Below are 21,640 nucleotides of genomic sequence, written 5' to 3' on the forward strand. Positions count from 1 at the left end.
GATAAAATCAATACGCAACGATAGATTACATCATTTTAAAGTACTCATGTATGTATAGGTACTCGTATTACAATGATCTTTGATTGTTATCCTTTTTTTTCAGTAATTTCTATTGAAGAAAGACTTGAATTGTTTTTTAGCAGTTATACATTTAACTGGCTGATGCCCGCAGTTTCGCTCGTGTGGTTTACGGACTTTGAGGTTAATAAACGTAACCTAAGTTACTCCTTAGCATATCAGCTACCTGCCAATAACAGGCAGAAAATAAACAGACAGACAACAATTATTGTATCTCACGTATATTCATATGCCTGTATGTTCTGATACCATGTTTCATCGTAATCGGACTGGTAGTTTTTGCGTGATGCGTACACATACACACAAAAAAATAATTTTAATCATATTTTTGGATTCCGCATCGGTCTAGTAACATTACTTTTTATCTTATTAATATTTTCAATGTACAGATTTGATATTCCTACAGTTATATTATATGTATAGAAATAAAAATCAAGTCCATCTATGAAACGTCCCCTTTACAATTCTTACACAGAAATATGAGGAACACATTAGACCATTTGACCTAAATATGTGCTCGCAAATGATTTCACGGCTCGAATTGTTTGTTCCTACTACACAATTGAATTCCAACCCTATTATCAAAGTGAAGAGGTTATTAATTGAACGAAGTGGGTTTTGAAATAAAAATTTCCGTTGGAAAAAATCATATGATTTCATATTGATGTCATACATTTGTGTACATGATGCAGTTTTGTTAATGATTTTATATTGTTAAGGTCTTGTTAAAGTCAAAGCAATTATTTAAATTAATTTGTTTGTCAAAATTCTGTTGGTAATGTTAAAATAATTAGATTGGTTCGTTTATACGAACCGGCCAATCAGAGCGCCGAACGCTTTCTCGTTTTGATTACTTCACTACATAGTATACAACAAAGTCGCATTTTTTCTGTTTGTCTGTATGCTTAAATCTTTAAAATTACGCAACGGATTTTGATGCGGTTTTTTGTAATAGGTAGAGTGATTCAAGAGAAAGGTTTATATGTATAATACAGGCATAATATATCACCAATGCGGGTGCAGGCGAAGCTGGGGCGGGTCGCTAGTTAAACATAAAGTAAACTCATATAAGGGTACAGTTCATCACTCGTTAGTCTGTCTGTCATTGCCCATGGATATCCGAAACATCAGAAACGTAACAAGTGCATTGCCAGTGGTTTTTGGGGGTTCGGAGTTTAAGGGTTGTTGGGGAATCGAGGATTGGTAAGAGGGGTAATTGGGCCTCCGGTAACCTCAGTCATACAACGAAACACAAGGCAAGCTTTGTTTTACGTGATCACATCGAGCTGGCCCATTCGTGCCGAAACATGGTTCTTTTACACTTAACCACGCTTATTCAAAAATGTAGATTTGTATGGAGAAGAACGTGAAAGAAGCTGAATTGCTATTGTTATACAGAAAATCATATAGTATGCTCTACCTTTTGTTAAATCGAAAGATCGAATTGAAACAAAGATTCGGTCGTCCAATTGAAGTTACTGGGACAAGTAAATTGATTATAATTATCGCGCTAACGCTTCTTAAATGCTTCGTGTTAATCTAGCGTGAACCACAGTTTTTGTTATTTTAAGCAAAAAAAAAAATATAAATTACAGTTGGTCACTTGCCCTGCTATACAATATAGAGATAATGACGAGGTATGAACATTAAAAATCTAATTAGTCCGTCAGTTGCCGTGATGTATAAGACGGAGATTAAAATAAAAATCTGTCATTCATCGTGATATTCTGCAGACTGTTGGCTTTTGTGCTGCCAAAACTACAGCTGTTTTGGCAAAAATTATAGCGCATTTGTGATCCTAGTTATGGTCTACTATATGGTTCATGAATTATTTTAATCGACTCTGGGCATTTTTGGGCATTCCCGTTTTCATTGGCGATGATGGCATAGGTAATGAGCGCGGATTCGGGACTCTCGGTAAGTGGTCGTCGAACACAGCAGAACAGGCGTTTTTAATACTTATTATAAAAAAATAGTGGCATTACATGCCGTAGTGTGCATGTGCACCTCTGCCTACCCCTACGGGGATAAAAGGCGTGACGTTGTGTGTGTGTATTAAAAAATATCTTTTTCGCAAAGAATGGATAATTACAGTTCCTCCGTGTCTATGCAACAGAGTTAGAACTTATAAACACTGTATTCTCTTAGTTTAAGTACTAAGTTAGGTTTGTTAAGTTATGAACTAACTAAGCGGCAACTTTAAGCTACTTAAACTTTTGCTTTTCGGTTAAATGAGAATTAGGGTGCGCGGGAGAAAAGATAGCGTTAGTTTGATAGTTGTTTACAATAGTTAAATCTTGTTAATTTTGTTCAGGAATAATTTGTCGTGTGAGTTTCCATCCTTAGATGTAAATTTCTTATTTGAAGCAGCGGAAAACTTTGAGGTTATCTCCGGCTCAAAGCAGGAGTAAGAACGAGGTGGTTTTTAGTCAGTAAGAGTCTGTCACTCCCTCTCGTCTCATGCGGGGCGGGAGAAGTCATTGGATAATTTTCGCCAAAATTCTACCTTTTTTTCTATTCATATCATAATTATGTATATGTGTAAGTGCAAAGGTTTGTGAATAGGTCAATGTATATTTTCTAAGTATATTACTTAAAAACTACTGAACATATTAAAATTAAACTTCGGACAGTGATAGATAATTGTCTAAAACAACACATACTGCTGCACTTAGAGACATTTAATTATTACTTTTAAACTATTCTTTCTTTTGTATCGAACAGAATTCCTAAAGACTGGGTTAAGCATTAAATGCATAACCATTAAATGACTCTGTGTACGGCGGAATAAAGTAGTCTACTTTATTCCTGGCAACGCGAGCAAAGCCGTGGGCTTTAGTTAGCATTTTAAAAACGTAGCGTGGTATTATGTTACGTCACTTTATATGTGGGCGTGATACCACACGCGTTCCAAAAACATTTTTTCCACTGGCTTTTTAAACGGAGTTCAGTTAAAAATTCGGTTAGTTTTTTAGTTAACTAACTGTTGGTAGAACTAACGTGATTTTGACTGACTGTTTTAACTACGTGGCAATATTTGGATAGCCAGTTCGGTGTATTTTGCAATTTTGCCACTAGCTATGTCAGGATGGATTTTCAGATTTTTATTTTGTTTTCGGATTTCGTATTTTGACTGCACTGCACGGTTGGTGTGGCTGCCAGGTAACGTGTGGCAGGTTCTATTTCTGCACGGAGCAATTCTTTAGCAACAACAATTTGTGGATCACATCCACAAATTGTTGTTTCACGAAGCATTTAAGAAGCGTTAACACGAAGCATTTAAGAAGCGTTAGCACGATAATTATAATCAATTTACTTGACCCAGTAGCTTCAATTGGATGGTCGAATGAGAGGTCTTTGTTTCAATTCAATCTTTCGATTTAACAAAAGGCAAAGCATACTATATGATTTTCTGTATAACAATAGCAATTCAGCTTCTTTGGCGCTCTTCTCCATACAAATCTACATTTTTGAATAAGCGTGGTTAAGTGTAGGAGAGCCATGCTTCGGCACGAATGGGCCGGTTCTACGTAATCACGTATAACAAAGCTTGTCTTGTGTTTCGTTGTATGACTGAGGTTACCGGAAGCCCAATTACCCCTCTTCCCAATCCTCGATTCCCTAACAACCCTTAAATTCCGAACCCCCAAAAACCACTGGCAATGCACTTGTTACGTTTCTGATGTTTCGGTTTCGGGTGTCCATGGGCAATGACAGACAGACTAACGAGTGACGAACTGTACCCTTAGTATGAGTTTGCTTTACGTTTACAGTAATTGAAACGAGAGCGCGTTCGGCGCTCTGATTGGCCGGCTCGAATAAACCAATCAATCTAATTATTTTAACATTACCTACAAAAGTTTGACAAACAAATTAATTGAAATAATTGCTTTGACTTTAACAAGACCTTAACAATATAAAATCATTAACAAAACTGCATCATTTACACAAATGTATGACATCAATATGAAATCATATGATTTTTTCCAACGGAAATTTTTATTTCAAAACCCACTTTGTTCAATTAATAACCTCTTCACTTTGATAATAGGGTTGGAATTCAATTGTGTAGTACGTAGGAACGGGGTGGTTTTTAGTCAGTAAGAGTCTGACACTCTCTCTCGCCTCGCCCAAGGCGGGAGAAGTAATAGGATGATTTGCCCTTCTTAAAAAAAATCTCATGAAAGTTATAATTAATAAAAAACCTATATTTCAAGTTTCAAAAATTAATTTACAAATATTTTAGATTCATTACAGCAAAAATAAAAGGCATTTTCTTTTCAGCTTTTATACTGAAAAGACACTGATTAGCTTCGTGTCGGGCAAAATATGAGAGATACTGGAAAATGGAAGATTTTCAGCTGAAACTTTGTAGTTTGCCACCCGATAGGTATTGAAAATAATACTCCCTATTGACAACTTTATTTTCTTTTTATTACTTTTCTATTTTAGCTCGTTTTATTTTCTTGATTTTTGGTAGAATGACAAGATGTGTTCGTAAAATAATGTTTTGTTTTAGTTTCTGATTTCTTTTTCTCTAACTGTTTAGGCTTTTAGAAATATTTGTATCATATTTGAGGTATATTTGTATCATATAAATAATTAAATAATATGTATTTGGACATATTATTTAATTATTTATTTTATTTTTAGCCGTGGTCGTCCCTCTGCAAGGCATAACTATGTTATAAATTGGACATGACAATTATTACTTTTTCTTTTCTTTTATTTTTTGTCTTTTATTTTTGTATTTGGACATAAATATCAATTATATTACAAATTATTGCTGTTGAACTTGTTATATTTTTATTTTTATGTATGTCTTATTGTTTATTGTGACATACATAAGGGCCATTATTTCGTTATTTTTAAGTGGTTATTTAAATGTAAGATATAGAATAATAAAAAAATCCTTTTAAGGTCAATATTTATTGATTTCGCTTTTTTCATCGTCAGCTGTTAGCTATCCCACTGTTCTTCACAAAAGGCTCTTGTTATTAGGTATAGAAAAGAATTTCTACAAACGTATCATTATAAAAAGTAGCTCAAAGAAGACTGACGATTACGTCATCATTTCTCAAAATTTCATCAGAATTATAATTTAGGTTATTTTATCATTTATATATCATCATAATATTAATACCGACCTCAATACTAAGATAATAATAAAAATATTTCACACAACGAAAAACAGCCTCGCGATAAAAAATTTACCCGATAATTTTGCCACTGAAAAATAAAAGAACATTTGGCCTAACCCTGGAAAGTGAACAAATGAGCAGCTTTAACCCTTCACCCACCATTTCAGGGTACATAATGGTCATGTAATCAGTGCTACGGAATTTCCCAACCTCCTCCTAATCTTAGCATCTAAATGGTCTGTGAGGAGCCTAATGTCCAAATTGCCACACTTAGGAGCACATTAAGAAAATGGCTATGAATTGATCGTAAAACAGGCATTAGTTACAGAAGGCCGCACATCAAAGTACCTTAACATGTCAAAATTCTTTAAAAGATTTTGGACCTTATTACTAAAGTGTTAAGTCGATTGTTGAGTAAAGGAATTTGACAGATTTGGGGTAGCTTGATTTGCTGGTGGTATCTTTTTATGTTTTAAGAGACAAACGCAGTTAGATAAGGTCTAGTTACCTTTTAGTATGTGATCGTTTTACTACATATGTAGGAGAGTAAATCTCCGCTCCGCATTAGCTTCCGAAATAATCATGACGAAGTGTGCTGAAATTCTTTCTTTAAAAAAAAATATCTTTTCAAATTTATTGCCCCCACAACACTAGTATTTTCTCCTGTGTCGTCAGTGCGTTTACATTCCTATAAGTTCTCATACACATGACACCCAGACCCGAAACAACAATTTGTGGATGTGATTCAGCTTACTCACGTAACTGTTTGACGTTAGAGAGAGAGAGAGAGAAATAGAGAGACACTTCTAAATAAAAGCTCCAATATCCCATTCCTCATTTCAAAAACAAACAAACAAACATGACTAAAGTCCATTTCTCCCAATTTTCCTCGTCATTTGTGTTACCAGAATTTCTTCCGGTATTCAAAATGTGGAAGGAAAAAAAAATTACCCAATAAATTCCATTTGCACCCCCTAATTATACCTGGCTGGGTATAACGCGCACAGGGTCACATAGAGGCCAATAAAACCGTCACGGGGTATAGATCCGACCGAATTTACGGACCTTACAAAAGTTTTATTTGGAACCTCTATACCTAACATAACCTGACCTCTCATACCCCATACATTAATACAAGATTTCTTTTAGTCCAGGGGTCTATTGAAATTGGTCTCGTTACACAAGGCGTCTCGACTTGAAATATTTTGTTGGTTGCCGTGAGTAGGCTGTATAAAGAATAAAGGTGTTTTTGTAATGTTATTTTCGCGATATGTTATGACAATGTGTTATTGAAAGTAATGGAAAATAAATATGGTTATCGCTTGTAAGGGGCTTTTGTGTAAAATGTGTTTTTTTTTTCGTTAATATTGTTCATTCATAGATGTAGGTAACTGAATACTTAGAAGCTTAATATTATGTTTGTGTTTTTAATCGATAAGTTTTGTCGAATTTGTGTTGTTAACGGAGATTGCTATATGCTCGCGTACGCGACTGTTTTAATACTGGTTATATGTGGTCAATCCATAACATTATATTCAAATTAAGAAAGTCTGAAAGGAACACATAAATTATAGAAATCAATGCACGCATTTTAAGTGTGGCAGAGCCATGTTTCGGCACGAATGGGCCTGCTCAACCAGAGTAATACAACGGCCTCGCAGAAAACCGACGTGAAACAACGAGTGAGGTTACTGGACGCCCAATTAGCCCCCTTCCAATCCCCGAATCCACAACAACCCTTACTAAAGACCGGCAACACATTTGTAACGCCTCTGGCGTTTTCGGTGTAGGTAAATGGGCGGCGGCGATTACTTACCATCAAGTGATACGTCTGCTAGTTTACCGGCTTATACCATAATAAATATTGATTATTTTACCACTCAAAGTCCATTATTATACCTAAAGTTAAGTTAAGCCTATTACAAGTAAAACTTTGATCCTAAAATGGCTGCTATGAAAATCAAAAACCATTTCTCATTCAGCCAATTTGTGAAGTTTATAACAAAATATATTTGGATACCATTTTCCAAACCCTTTATCCGTACGGTCGAAAATAAATCATATTACTTGTTTAATCTAGTCTTTAGACCTGATTTTGCTTGTATTTTTTTATGTCGATTAAGGGCAACCAACAAAGTGTACGCCAAAATACATGATAGGCTTTTAACATTTTATAGTATAGCCTTAATTAGAGGCTGCCACGACACGTTATATTACAACAATAGGCTTACTTGTTTAAAAAAAGTGATCCTTGAATAATAATTGTTAAAATAACAAGTGAATAAGACTATAAATTACATAGTTTAATTCTGAAAGAATGTAGTAAAGATATGTATATTAATGTTTAACAGAAATGTATATTGTTTTTGAACTTACTGACACTTATATGTGTTATGGGTAATTTTTAATTTATATTTTTATAAAACATCTTAAACATCAGTTGTTGGATCACACGAGGAATGTGTTTCGACAATTGGGAAAATGACTAAGTTTTATTTGAATGTTCGTTTTGTAGGTTATTTTCAAACATTCGACACGTATTTCTTAATTTCTTACAGATACAAATATTTTCGAAGATACATCGTTTTGAAATATTGCGTGACATCACTTCTAGTTACATTCGTTCATTATGTACTCTAAGTATTGTTATCGTATAAGACAAAAAAAAACGTGTCTAATAATTTTCACACTTGAGCAAGAGAATTCATATTCTTCAGTTCTTACTGTTTATTATTTCCCTACTGTTAATTAACGAAGTAATCGTTGACCTATTGTAGCTAATAGGGTTGAAATTATACCACTATTTAGGCTTGAACTGCTGGTTCGTATATTTGAACTATTTATCTCAACATGGTCACACGACCTCATTGGATTGACCTATTTGGACTGTTTGGTCGCAGCACGACATTATGACAATACGACGACATATACATCAAAAAAATTGCCTCTTATGTGAATCGATGTAACGAAACCATAGCTCGAATTTAATTGCGGCAACGCCATCTAGTTGTAAAAAGTGAACTAAAATTAATTAATATGAATAATATGGTTTCGTTACTTCTTGTTAGGTTTTGGTCTAAATAAAATTAACATTCTTAAAAGGATTGAACTTAAATTTAAATAAAATTAAAATTGACATTCGTAATTACAAAACAAGTTGTAATAAGTTGATCTCAATCAATCGGTTACTGGTAGAATGCACAGCTTTGAAGTCGGTCGTTTGATTGTGGATGATTTTAAAATTCTACCTAATAACCAACGAACTTGTGGCAAATATTTTCCACCTACTAGGATGACTATTTAACCACGACAATACCACGGTGGAATCAGTCTAGGCTTTTACTTGTTCTCTAGAACTATTGAGAACATCTGCTGCCTCAATCAACAAACTTGACAACAAGACTGCTCCACACAATTCTAGACGTGGTATGTTGACCTGCTTGACAGGAGCCACTCTAGTTCGTGCTACCAGCAACGAAACATGTACTCCGTCTACGGCATTTCGTACTCGCAAGTAAACAACTGCTGAATACGCGATCTTGGAAGTGTCACTAAAACCATGAAGTTCCAACTTATCCTTAAACTTACTTCGAAGCCATCGAGGAATTCGAACCTTGGTAAGAAGTGTCAATTCTTCACGGTAAGTATTCCATTCTTGTACTACTTTCTTATTTAATGCTTCATCCCAGCTTACTCCTGCAAGCCATAACCTTAGCATGAAAGATTTTGCTAACCCCACACTTGGTGCTAACCAGCCTAGAGGGTAGAACAATCTGGCTATGTCAGATATAACTTTTCTTTTTGTTACAGGTGCGGTCTTCAGCGGAGCAAGATTCACTGTGTATTGGAAGCTATCATCGTTCCGGTTCCAGGTAAGACCTAGTATTTTAATTGTACTATCTAGTTTGATCTCTAAATCCTTATTTTCTTCTTTTATAGGACCTGTTTGTTCTACTTCTCCTTCCGTTTCCTTCATTTGGTCTATTATTTTCATAATTTCCTGATTGTTGCTGTTCCATTTTTGCAGAATAAATCCTCCTTCTTTCAATAATGAATTCATCTGTTTAAAGATTTCTATGGCTTCTTGTACACTGTCACTTCCGGTCATTAGATCATCCATGTAAAAACTATTCAATGTTATATCTGCCGCTAAAGGATAATTGCTCCTTTCATCATATGCGACTTGGTGAAGAGTCCTTACTGCTTGATATGGAGCTGAAGCGGTACCAAAAGTCACAGTAACCAGTTCATAGTCTCTGATTGGCTTATCAGGATTGTCTCGCCAAAGTATCCTTTGAAACATGGCGTCCTCGTCAGCAACTCTAACTTGTCGATACATTTTTATTATATCGGCCACTAAACCAATGTAGTGTGTCCTCCATCTTAAAACAGTATGTCTTAGGTCTGGTTGTAGAGTTGGTCCAACCATCAGCGTATCATTTAAGGAAATACCTTTTCTATTTTTTTCAGAGGCATTAAATACCACCCTAACTTTCGTAGTTGTCTTGTCATCCCTTACTACGGCGTGGTGAGGTAAGTATACCGCTTGATCTTTTTTATCATCGCCTTCTTTTACAGGTCGAAGATGTCCTAACTGTAAGTACTCGTTTATTACTCCTATGTATTTGTCCTTTAAACATGTGTCTTTACTTAATCTTCTTTCTAATGATTTGAGTCTCATTTCAGCAATGTAACGCGAACCGCCACCCTTGCAAGCAGGATCGTCATCGCGAAATGGTAAGCGCACTATATATCTCCCTGTATGATCTCTTACTGTTGTTTTGGCATACAGCTCTTCACACCTTTGCTCCTCAGGATTTAATATTCTTTTTGAACTTGTTTGCTCTTCGATCTCCCAAAATTTTCTTAGAAGATTGTCCTCGTTAAAATGTGCACAATTCACACTTATATTTCTTGAACGATGCTGAATTTCCTTATCGTTTGAACTGGCTAATCCAGAAAGGATCCACCCTAAAGCAGTGTTCTGAGCGATGAGAGTACCAGTTGGACTTCTCACGATACCTTCCTTAATAATGGAAGCGTAAGCATCCGCTCCCAAAAGAATATCAATTCTGTTGGGAGTGTTGAAATTTGGATCTGCGAGAGATAAGCCATAGCTATCAATCCAGTCAAATGAGCTTATATTCATACTCTTTTCTGGTAAGTATGAAGTGATCTTAGATAAAACGTAGGCGTTTATTTTTAATTGGAAATTATCATCTATCTTAGATTTAATTGTTAGAGTAACCATATATTTTGCTGTAGTTGAACTGTTGTTTCCTAGGCCTGTAATAACACCACGTACAAGACTCTTTTTCAGTCTTAGCAATTGCACTGTGGCCTCAGTGATAAAACAAGCCTGAGACCCCTGATCAAGTAGGGCTCGGACGGTTATAAACTGACCCGTCTTGGACTCTGCTTTAATTAGCGCAGTAGCCAACAAAACTTGGCTTGGCTTAGAGATTTTGCCAGTAGACAAACAAGCAACAATCTGACTATCGTCAGTTGAATTACTACCGACAGCAGACTTAGTTGCAGTGTCTTGACCTTGGCTAACATTCCCTGTGTTGGCATCTCTGTTGAGATGTAACAAGGAATGATGCCGTTTTTTGCAAATTCTGCATGACATTTTGTTTTTGCAATCATAAATTGTATGGTTACTGCCCAAACAATTAAAGCAAATTTTGTTCTTTGCAACAAATTCACGCCTATGATCCACTGATTGTTTCGCGAATTTCTTGCAAAAGCAAAGTTTATGCGACTCAGAGCAATACTCGCAAAGCATGCTGGATGTCTCTGTCGCCAACATTGCCTTTGGACTATGAGCGTGTGCAATATTACTGCCCTGGTGAACTTTCTTTGGCTCTATGAACTCTAATGCACGGAACCGACTTTCTATAAATTTCTTAAATTGATCAAAGGTGGGCAACTCGTTGCTAGAGTCAGTAGAAATGGTAAGTTCCCACTGTTTGCGTGTTTCATGATCTAGTTTAAAAGTGACAATATGAATAATTATGACATCCCATGTGGAAACGTCAATTTTTAAGTTTGTTAGAGCACTCAAACAATCAGTTGTTGTATCTAACAACTCTTTCAAACCTGACGCTGATTCTACGAGTAACCGTTTTTGAGCGAATAACCTTTTTAGAATACAATTAGTTAGATACTTTTTATTGGCATAACGCCTTTCAAGTTGCAACCAACATTGATTATAATTTGCATCTGTGATAGGTGTATGCCTAATTAACTGTTCAGCTTCACCAGTAAGATGTCCTTTCAGATAATGAAGCTTTTGTACATTATCTAAGGAAGGATTATTATGCACTAAAGAGGTAAATAAATCATAAAATGTAGTCCATTCACTATATTTCCCCGAAAAGGTAGGAATGGAGATTTTTGGCAGTTTAACCAATGAACTTGTTGCTCTAGTTGTGTTTGATTCACTACCTTTTGGTGCTATAGGTTCCTTGGCCTTTAATTTATTTAAAGCTGACTTCATAGCACATTTATATGTTATGTAGGTATCTTCAGTAGTGTCGTAGATATCGGCAACCTTTTGACTGATATCTTCTAATTTATAGTTTTTGTAAAGTGAACACTTGGTATCTTTGAATGATGACCAATCGTTTTCTAATAATTCGAGTCTTGTTTCTATGTATTCAACAGTTAGTCTATCTTTAGGACTCTTCTTATAATTAGTCAATGCCTTTGTAATCACACTCTGAAGATCCTTCAAAACATTTATTTGACCTTCCATTTTTACAATCGAAATTTTCTAAGTCCAAAATTATCGAAATTTTTCTAAGTCCAAAATAAATCATAAAATTTTACAAGTGTTTTGGACTTAAACTCTGGCGGATTTCGGGCATAGGTTCCCCGTTCCCCCGTTTTTATTGAAATTATTCTAAGTCCTAAAATAATATCTACAAATTATTCTAAGTCTAAAATTTACATTGAAATTGTTAAAGTTAAAATTGTCCTTGAAATACAGTTCAAATTAGGTTGGCAAAGATTGTTCTACGTTCTATGGAAATTGTACTCACAGTTTTTCACTTCACTCACTGATCACGGATGGTACAGGTGGCGCCCTCTGCGGCGTCACTTGGAACTTCAGCTGCTTTGATGATCACTCGAAGAATGGGCTGCGATGATAAAGGTGGCGCCCTCAGCGGCCACTCGATGAACTCCACAGGAACTGAGCTCGTCAACTTGCTGGACGATGCTTCTGCGGGGTGCCCAGTACTCTTGCTGCAGCAATCCACTGCGAGTACTCGAGCGTGTGCCACTGGCACGGTTGGACTCAAAAATTCAGACAGTACTGCGTCTGAGCCAGGGTCGATGGACCTATGTTAAGATCCGGCTCGAAGGACCAATGTTAATTACCGAAGTAATCGTTGACCTATTGTAGCTAATAGGGTTGAAATTAAACCACTATTTAGGCTTGAACTGCTGGTTCGTATATTTGAACTATTTATCTCAACATGGTCACACGACCTCATTGGATTGACCTATTTGGACTGTTTGGTCGCAGCACGACATTATGACAATACGACGATACGACGACATATACAATAAAAAATTGCCTCTTATGTGAATCGATGTAACGAAACCATAGCTCGAATTTAATTGCGGCAACGCCATCTAGTTGTAAAAAGTGAACTAAAATTAATTAATATGAATAATATGGTTTCGTTACTTCTTGTTAGGTTTTGGTCGTCAACACCTACTCACATACTAAAGCAATCTAATTAATCACGTAGAAAAGGCATACAATGTACTAGGACATTCTACACTAGTTTATTTTCTTGACAAACTGTTTTGGGTCGAGCCACCATTTCGAGGACATAATGTAAATTTTCGGGACTTAGTGAAAACTAGTATTGTTGTAAATTTTGGGGCGCCTAGAGTTATTTAAGTCCTATGTACGGTTCATTAAGTACTGAATAGACAAATTTTAGGTACTTTGATGTTGAAAAGATATTTCAGTTGTTTTAGAAGATAATAATGAGGATGATATTATATTTAATCCCTGAAAATAATTTAGACCAAGCGTTTTGGAGTGAGTACGGGCGCTAAGATTATTTTTGAGCTGAATGATATGTTTGGTGCTTGAAACACACACAGGTGCAAACACAGGTGCATCTCTACCACTCCTTGTATCAGTGTCCAATATTTTAGCTCATCTAAAGCTTTCTACAGAACGTATACGTTCAATACTAAATCCAGTTTAAACTAGATTATATTTCATCCTCCCTGCTCCACTAAAATACAAAATCAAAATGTACTCGATTAATCCGGTTAAAAGCAGTTGCAACCAGTATTATCCAGTTTCCTACGAAACTACTTCGTGCGACTCAATCTGCAGTATTAGGGAAGTTTTATGTCTTTTCCCACTTATTACATAGTTAGTGCATTCCTTGAGTGAGTGTAAGTGCATTAGTTTTGTTGGTACTATTCTCTTTATTAGTAAGTAGTAACTAGTATCTTAACTACTTTGTTGCAGCACTTCACTACATAGTATAAAACAAAGTCGCTTTCTCTGTCCCTATTCATTCATTCATTCATTTATTTTATTTCAGACTTATTGTGTCCATAAATGTTAGTAGTAACAAGAAAACTTAAAAACTAGTGTTAGTAATTAGAAACAAATTAATAAAAGTTAAATGTAATATTAAGTGGTGTGGATCTTCACCCAGTGGCGCAGCAGAGGGGAGTCCCACCTATCTGAGAACACGCTTAGGAGACCATTGGAGGCAGTGCGTAGCCGGCCTGCTATGGAGGCGGTCCTCTTTCTTATAATGGCGTAGAAGTCACAGAACATTTAAAGAGAGTAGAAATGAAATAGTTCCTGATTTGTATCAGAACGCGTGTCGCCGTTTCTCCCACCCTTTAATTTCACTACAAGCAAGAGACCAATGTCTGAGCGGATTACCCCCACAAATAAATAACACACATTTAAATCTCGAATTTGCTATTGGTTGTCACACAATCGCAATGACTGCATTTGACGTACACTCTAACACGCATAAAAACTCATGTATGCTAGGGCGAGAGAAAGGTCGATTGTTGATATCGATAAAATTTAAGTAATCTTGTTTTTGTTTTACAAGTATTGTTGAATATTGTGAAATTGTATTCATGCGAAATAGAAACCAAGTAATAAAAGTAAAATAAATAAAAAATACATAACTGAATTTTAAAAATCAGTAAAAAAATTAAATCATAGGCACTTTTGAACATCAAAGTAAATATAACAATATTAATAATATCTGTCTATCGGTCAGCCCTCAAGTGAAGCTATTTGCTCGTTCCAAAGTGTAGATTCCTATGGAGAAGAACGAAGATCTGTTCATTCGATCTTTTTCAATCAGATTCACAATACAATTCTTGATTACATTGCTTTTCTTTGCATCGATTGCTTCAACTATGTGAGAACAATGTAAAACTAATATTCAGTCAAAGCGAGAGAAAAAAACCTTAAGAACTACAAAATTAATACAGTCTGGAGCTGACCAGTCCCAGTTGACAGCGCTCGTTCACCAACATGGCACGTACACCAGCACCGTCCAACTCAACCATGTTGCAGGGAATCGAACGATCCAATGCCCGTGCCACCGCCAATGAGACCTTTGAGTGAGCATGACAACTCTAAGCTGACACAAATGCATTCTACTAGTCTAATTAAATGACAATGCCAGATCCTGCCCCACTTAATTTCATCAATGTACAAGAAATGTAAAATTAATCAATATTATGCAATGAAAATAAGACGTTTGGTTACTTAATTATTATCCTGATAAAGTTGCGGATAAAAATTGGAAATAAAAAGAATTTAAAAACCCAAGGCCTGCTTCCTGTATTATATATATATATCGCGACCATCTGCGTTTCTTAGTACGCTTGCAAAAGGAACACAAAGAGTCATTCAATAAAAAAAGGATTTATTAATGTCATGTGTACGGATTTTAATATGAATTTGGTATAAATACATACTGTTAGTTAATTAATTTTTTTATAATATATATTATAATGAATGCATATTCTAATTATTATTTCGTGTTTGAACGTTAGTGATTAGATGTAACGAAACGTCATTGGCGTGCGTGTGTCAGTTACGTCCAAAAAGTCATTATTTGACATTCGCTCTGTCTGTTCTGTTTACATTGTTGTTTCGTTATGACTATGAATTAAAAGTAGGATTACTAAAGGTGATATTGGTGATGAAATTCCTTCCTTCCATAGCTAAACCCCCTATGATAGCATTGTAATAATATAAAGCACTTAATTTAATTATTTCTACCATTATAACTGCAATTAATCTAAACTGGTACTTAACCTAAATGTAATATTTTGTTCTTAGATTTATATAGAAACCGCAAGCTCTAAAGGCTTTTAATCATGTTTTTAGTTATCACTAATAGAGCAGCAATTGAATGCTACATTTGGCATGCCTGTACAATATATTTTTTGGTGGGGCAAAGCTCTATAGAGATTCTGGCATTGTCATTTTAGCTAATTACAGGGCTCTCACATTTACAATAAATTTGTATAAAGTACAGAACACATTGAAATAACATGGTTATAGTTATATTTATAACGAAATATGCTACATTTAGTAGGAATCCAATTAATTCTACCAGTTGTGTCAATCCACAATTTTCTTACACCTGGATCTGTTGGAAACCTAAAACATAATATTAAAATAAATCATATGTCACATTCTATATAAAAAAAAAAACATAAAACTCACTCAAAATCTATATTACTAATTAGTCGTAATAAATAATACTTATTATTTTAATTATAAAGTGTGCTATTGATTATAATAGACTGTATCATAGTAACAATCGACATTGATTACAAATTTGCCCAACACTATCGATGTCATAGATTTTGAAGGAAATGAACTTTTGTTTCGGTACTCGGGACTCTCGCGATGGACGTAATACATTGCGCGATTTTTCACGTAGTGCAAGATTGTACTCATCTATCGCAAGCAATGTATTACTATTAGTCTGCTTGCGATTATATCGTTTTTGTCTATAAATTTCATAATGCTAATGTTATAATTACAAATATCACAAGTATTTTTATGTTTTTGGACTTACCGGTGAAAAGAAATTCCTTCTCGTGCTATGCTACACACCTGGCTTCTTTTCCGACACGTTATAATAGCGCAAGACGGCATAATATAATATTTTTGCGGAGATACGTACGCTGTCAAAACATGACAACGATTGCTAGCCGGTAAGTATGAACATTTGGGCGTTATGACAGCGGTATGCACGTTCGCTCGCACCCTCGGCGCGCGTGGCCCGCCCACAAGGCCAATCCAGTCTCTTTCTTTTATCCATGGTAGAAGTCGTCTGTGCGCGCCTCTGCAAACATAGTGGACGCACTACAGCGCCACGACAGCCCCAATAGTATCCTAAACGCATTATTATATTGGACACGCAGGGCGCCGTATGCCTTCTGCGCAAAATGTCCCTTTGTATGCTTAAATCTTTAAAAAAACCGCATCAAAATCCGTTGCGTAGGGCAACAGATTTTGATGCAGTTTTTTAACAGATTGAGTGATTCAAGAGGAAGGTTTATATGTATAATACATGCATAATATATCACCATTGCACCCATGCGAAGCTGGGGAGGGTCGCTAGTCGAAACATAAAATAGTGTTGCACATAGTTAATTTGGTCCTGTGGCGACACATGTTAAATGACAGGTGACAGAAGTCGCACATACTCGTATAAAACGAGTACACGAATCACCTGATGGTAATCGCTGCCGCCCATGGACACCCGAAACACCAGAGGCGTTACAAGTGCGTTGTCTTTTGGGGGTTAGGAATTTAAGGGTTGTTGGGGAATCAGGGATTGGAAAGATTGAGTATGGGTGTAATTGAGCGTTCGTTTACCTCACTAATACAACGCAAGCGTTATTTCACGTCAGTTTTCTGTGAGGCCGTAGTATCACTCCGGTCGAGCCGGCCCATTCGTGCCGAAACATGGCTCTCCCACACTAAGTAACTTTCTTAATGTTATGTTATTACAATAGTTTAGTATAGAGTTTAATGATAAATAATAATAATCTTCAGGCCTGTTATGAAAGGCACAACGGGTTGTTATGAGAAACTTTCTTTGATAGATAATTACTGTTGTATTGTTTTCTTTTACGAAGAAGGTTATACTAAACAGTTAAACTTATGAAGGCTGCTAAACAATAATGAATCTAAATATTGATAAATGGATTGTTATGGAATTATGTTCGCGGGACGATCTCCGGCCACCGTAAGTGCGGGTCTGCGGACGGCGAGCAAGGGTAACTCGCCGCCCGACCAGAACCGAACCGTGTGTGTGGCGCATTGCGTTCCGCATGCATCTCAAAGAGCCATGAGGATGGGGCCCAGCAGGGCTGATGCCGACCCGGAGCTGCAGACTGCCTAGCGGGTAACCGGGGCTCCGGCTCGAAAAGCATGAGTAGGAACGGGGTTGTTTTTAGTCAGTAAGAGTCTGACACTCTCTTTTGCCTCGCCCAAGGCGAGAGAAGTCATGGAATTATTATTATTATCAAATACTAGTTAGGACATCTGCGCTCCTGAAAGATGAGTGAGAGAATGGTAGCTATAAATACATTTGTCTCCTTACGGTGCTTTTCCACACTAGGATTTAGCTACTGTATCGTAGATGCGTTTCCAAACAAACAACTTCATATAGGTGCACATCACAAATTGTGGATCACACAAAGAATTGCTCTCTTTGGGATTCGAACCCGCTAAATACCCGTTGTATGGCAGCGAGTTGCCCAGCCGCGTCAATCGTGCAGTCAATTATTATTTCAGATAATTATTCGTATTAAAATTATCACTACCGCTTACCCTCTACCAGGTTCTTTAATTACTACCGCTGTGCCGACAGTAGCACGAAAAACTATAATCAGTATAGTAGTAACATAGATATAAGTAAATACATATATCATTTCATTCGATTCTCTAACAAAGAGGGGCCGTAACTATAAAAGTTTTCCACTGAAAAAGGTCGTAACTCGGCCACAACCCACAAGTTTGTGATCTGTCTGGTATTTCTCAATTCGGTCAGGTATCAAAGTACAAACAGCTACATATCAAGCTACACAGAACCAGTATAACCTGACCCTCGTATCAGCGGAGAGATCATACAAAGCAAGACCATGATAAACTGGTTTTGTATAAACTTGATAAGCCGTATCTACAAACAACGTAAATGCCGAATGAATGAAAAGAGAAATATCTTTGAAAATAGTTTCTTAGATGTTACCTAAAGACGTTATGTGATCCGAAGGTATTTTGTTATTTTCGTTTTTAGAGTTCTTTGAGGAAAAGGTCCTTTTATTTGAAACGTCACTGTATACATTTATATTTTTGTTTGTTTTTTTTATGTGGTATAAGCCGGTTTAAACGAGCAGATGGATCACCTAATGGTAAGTAATCGCCGCTGCCAATGGTTACCCGAAACCCCAGAGGGTTTTACAAGTGCGTTGCCGGTCTATTGGGGGTTAGGAATTTAAGAGTATTGTTTTTTGAAAAGCGGATCTATGCAGTTTCTTGTTCATTCTTCAGACTGACGGACAATTCAATTTGATATTTTAAAAGTGCCTAATTTTGGATTAATTGAAAGAAAAGCTTTAACTTTAACTTTGACTATTTAAGTATAAGGAGGTCCATAGTTCAGTATCCTTAGAGTACGAGTTTGCTTTACGTTGAACGAAAACGAAACGAGAGCGTTTTCGATGCTCTGATTGGTTGGTTCATTCACGCCAATCACAGCGCCAGACGCGCTTTTGTTTTGATTACTTTAAACGTAAATCAAACTCATACTAACGGTAAATTACAATAACCTATCTTGTAGATTTGCTTACTAAAGATACAGTTTTGACACATTAGATATGGAGCTTATGTCAAAATTGTATCTCTAGTAAGCAATTCTATAGATATGAAGATAGTTTATTGAAATTTACCGTTAGGGGACAGTAGTGGACTGTTTACGTCGAAGTACGAAACCTCTTTAAACATTTGGTTCGCTCTTGACGAATTTCTTAGGTCTACCGACACAAAGGCTAGTTATTAGTTTGGACAACTTCTTATTCTTATACATTGACATTCACTGGTCATTCCGTGGTTTTTCTTTTAATATATTTTAGATATCGGTTTTATAGAACTTACTCGATTACTTTCTAGTATAAAACTAAATGATATTTTGTTAAAATAGATTTGTAAAGGTTAATTTATGGATTAGAGGAAATTTTCGTACGCCATTTAGGCATAGGCCATCTAAAATGAATCTACAAATGAATTGGTGTTGTTAGTCTGTTATAGTAGACAGTCAATTATAGAGTCGCTGGGAGCCAGTGGATGCAGGTGGCGAGCTGTCGATTGACGTGGAGAGCTAAGGGGAGGCCTTTGTCCGTCAGTGGACGTCTTCACGTTGAGGATGATGTTGATTATAGTACTATAGATAGATAGATAGATAGATAGATAGATAAAACATTTATTCAGTACAAACAATAACAGACACAAAGAAATTGACAGACACACAAAAAAGAAATAGAATAAAAAATAAGTGGTTATATGTAACTAGCTACTTCCGCGCGGTTTCACCCGCTCTGCTCAGCTCCTATTGATCGTAGCGTGATGTTTTATAGCCTATAGCCTTCCTCGATAAATGCACTATTCAACACAAAAATAATTATTCAAATCGGACCAGTAGTTCTGGAGATTAGCGCGTTCAAACAAACAAACAAACAAACAAACTCTTCAGCTTTATAATATTATTAGTATAGATATATGTAGTTCTATAGTTCAGTAAAGCAAAGTGAAGTATTATTACGTCATCAACGTCATCGATAGTCTGAGACAGTCCACAGCTAGACTGTGGGCATACACTTCCTAAGATAGTTAACCGTTTAAAAGTTGGAGATTACAGTTTAAAAGGTTCAGGTTAATTAAAGACCACTGGTGTCATGGTTCTCTAAAAATATAACATATGATTAATATATTTTGTTAAACCATGTTTAAAACTGGCTTCAGCTTTCTTTTTAAATTATTATCATTAATGCTGCTCCCAAGTGTAACAAACACTTTTCAAAATCCATTCAGTCAAATGGGAGATAGTCGCAGACAAACATACATGTCAAACTAAGAACCTCATCCTTTTTTTAATCGGTTTAAAAAATAGGACCATCTATAACCAGGAAAATCAATTCGCTACCACACTTTTCAATCTTGAACACTCTTCCCCTCTAAATCACGTCGAAACACGGTATAAATTAAGGCCCGTTTAAAAAGGAAAACATGAAATTCCTTCGCCGACAAGTCACAGAAATAAGTGAAAGTTAAGATCCGTACGGAATCGAAAAACTTCGCGTATTTTCGTATTTCTCTCTTCTCTCATTCTTTCGAATTTCACTGACGTATTTTCCTTAAAAAAAAGTTTCAATACAATTAATTCCTCGAGGCTCGACGTTTAAAATAAAAGTTTTGTAATGTTGACGATAGATTTTTTTTTATTGTTTTATAAGTAATCTTTTTTTTTTCTTTTTTGTTTTTGTCGAAGTGAATTCTGGGATTTGTTTTGTTTTGGACTGAAGGAAAACTGTGTTTATTAGCTTTCAATAATTCTTAGTGTTATTAAATTTCATCGTTATAGTTCGACTATTACAAACGCCCGAAAGTGACGGTGAAGAAACGTGCATTATTTACCGGCTTATACATACCATATAAATAAGATTATAATTATTTCACCTAGAAATTTCTAATGTTTCTATAAATATTTTCCACCTTAAACCAGTCAAAACTTATCCTTAAAGACATACATTTATTATACATACCTGCACATCAAACTACACATAACCAGTATAAACTAACCGTCGTCGAATGTGTGGAAAGATTATACAAAGCGAGACCATTATATACAGTATACCTTTTTTTTTTTGATGACGGAGACCTTCAAAAGGCGCCTAGATTTTGGGGATAAAAGACTAAGATTTTTACCTCACTAAAACCACCCCGGTGCAAGTTGCACGGCAGCACGTGACCAATGTGCCACCGTCTTCTCTGAGGTCACCACCCTATGCGTCCGTGGCCCCAAAGGACCGCCGGCAGTGGGTTATGTATACCTGTATACCAAGGTATACCTTGATGTGCACATGTCCTATTATAATTGGTATAATCCCAATCTAGCCTAACTTTAGTACATAACAGAATGAACAAAGATACACATAATATATTTAGAACAACCGCCTCTGTCTAAGTCAATTACTGAGTATAGACAAATTAGTACAGTCTAGCGTCAGATTATATTGGGATCAATAGTTTCATTCGAGAGATCAAATCTTATTGTCTATTGTGTATGTTATGTTCTAAGTATATTGTTTTGTGGGATATAAAT

At 35.9% G+C, this 21,640-nt stretch overlaps 1 long non-coding RNA gene across 1 annotated transcript; it reads right to left on the bottom strand.

The window, feature by feature from the left end:
• Positions 1–15,458: 15,458 nt before the first annotated feature.
• LOC126911351 (uncharacterized) lies at positions 15,459–16,571 on the bottom strand. The gene is made up of 2 exons (XR_007705889.1): positions 16,328–16,571; positions 15,459–15,903 (listed from the first exon to the last, which is right to left on the bottom strand). It is a non-coding gene; the product is annotated as an uncharacterized LOC126911351 (long non-coding RNA).
• Between the last annotated feature and the right edge of the window lie 5,069 nt (positions 16,572–21,640).

Source organism: Spodoptera frugiperda, chromosome 13, assembly GCF_023101765.2.
Source record: "Spodoptera frugiperda isolate SF20-4 chromosome 13, AGI-APGP_CSIRO_Sfru_2.0, whole genome shotgun sequence".
Lineage (NCBI taxonomy): Eukaryota > Metazoa > Arthropoda > Insecta > Lepidoptera > Noctuidae > Spodoptera > Spodoptera frugiperda.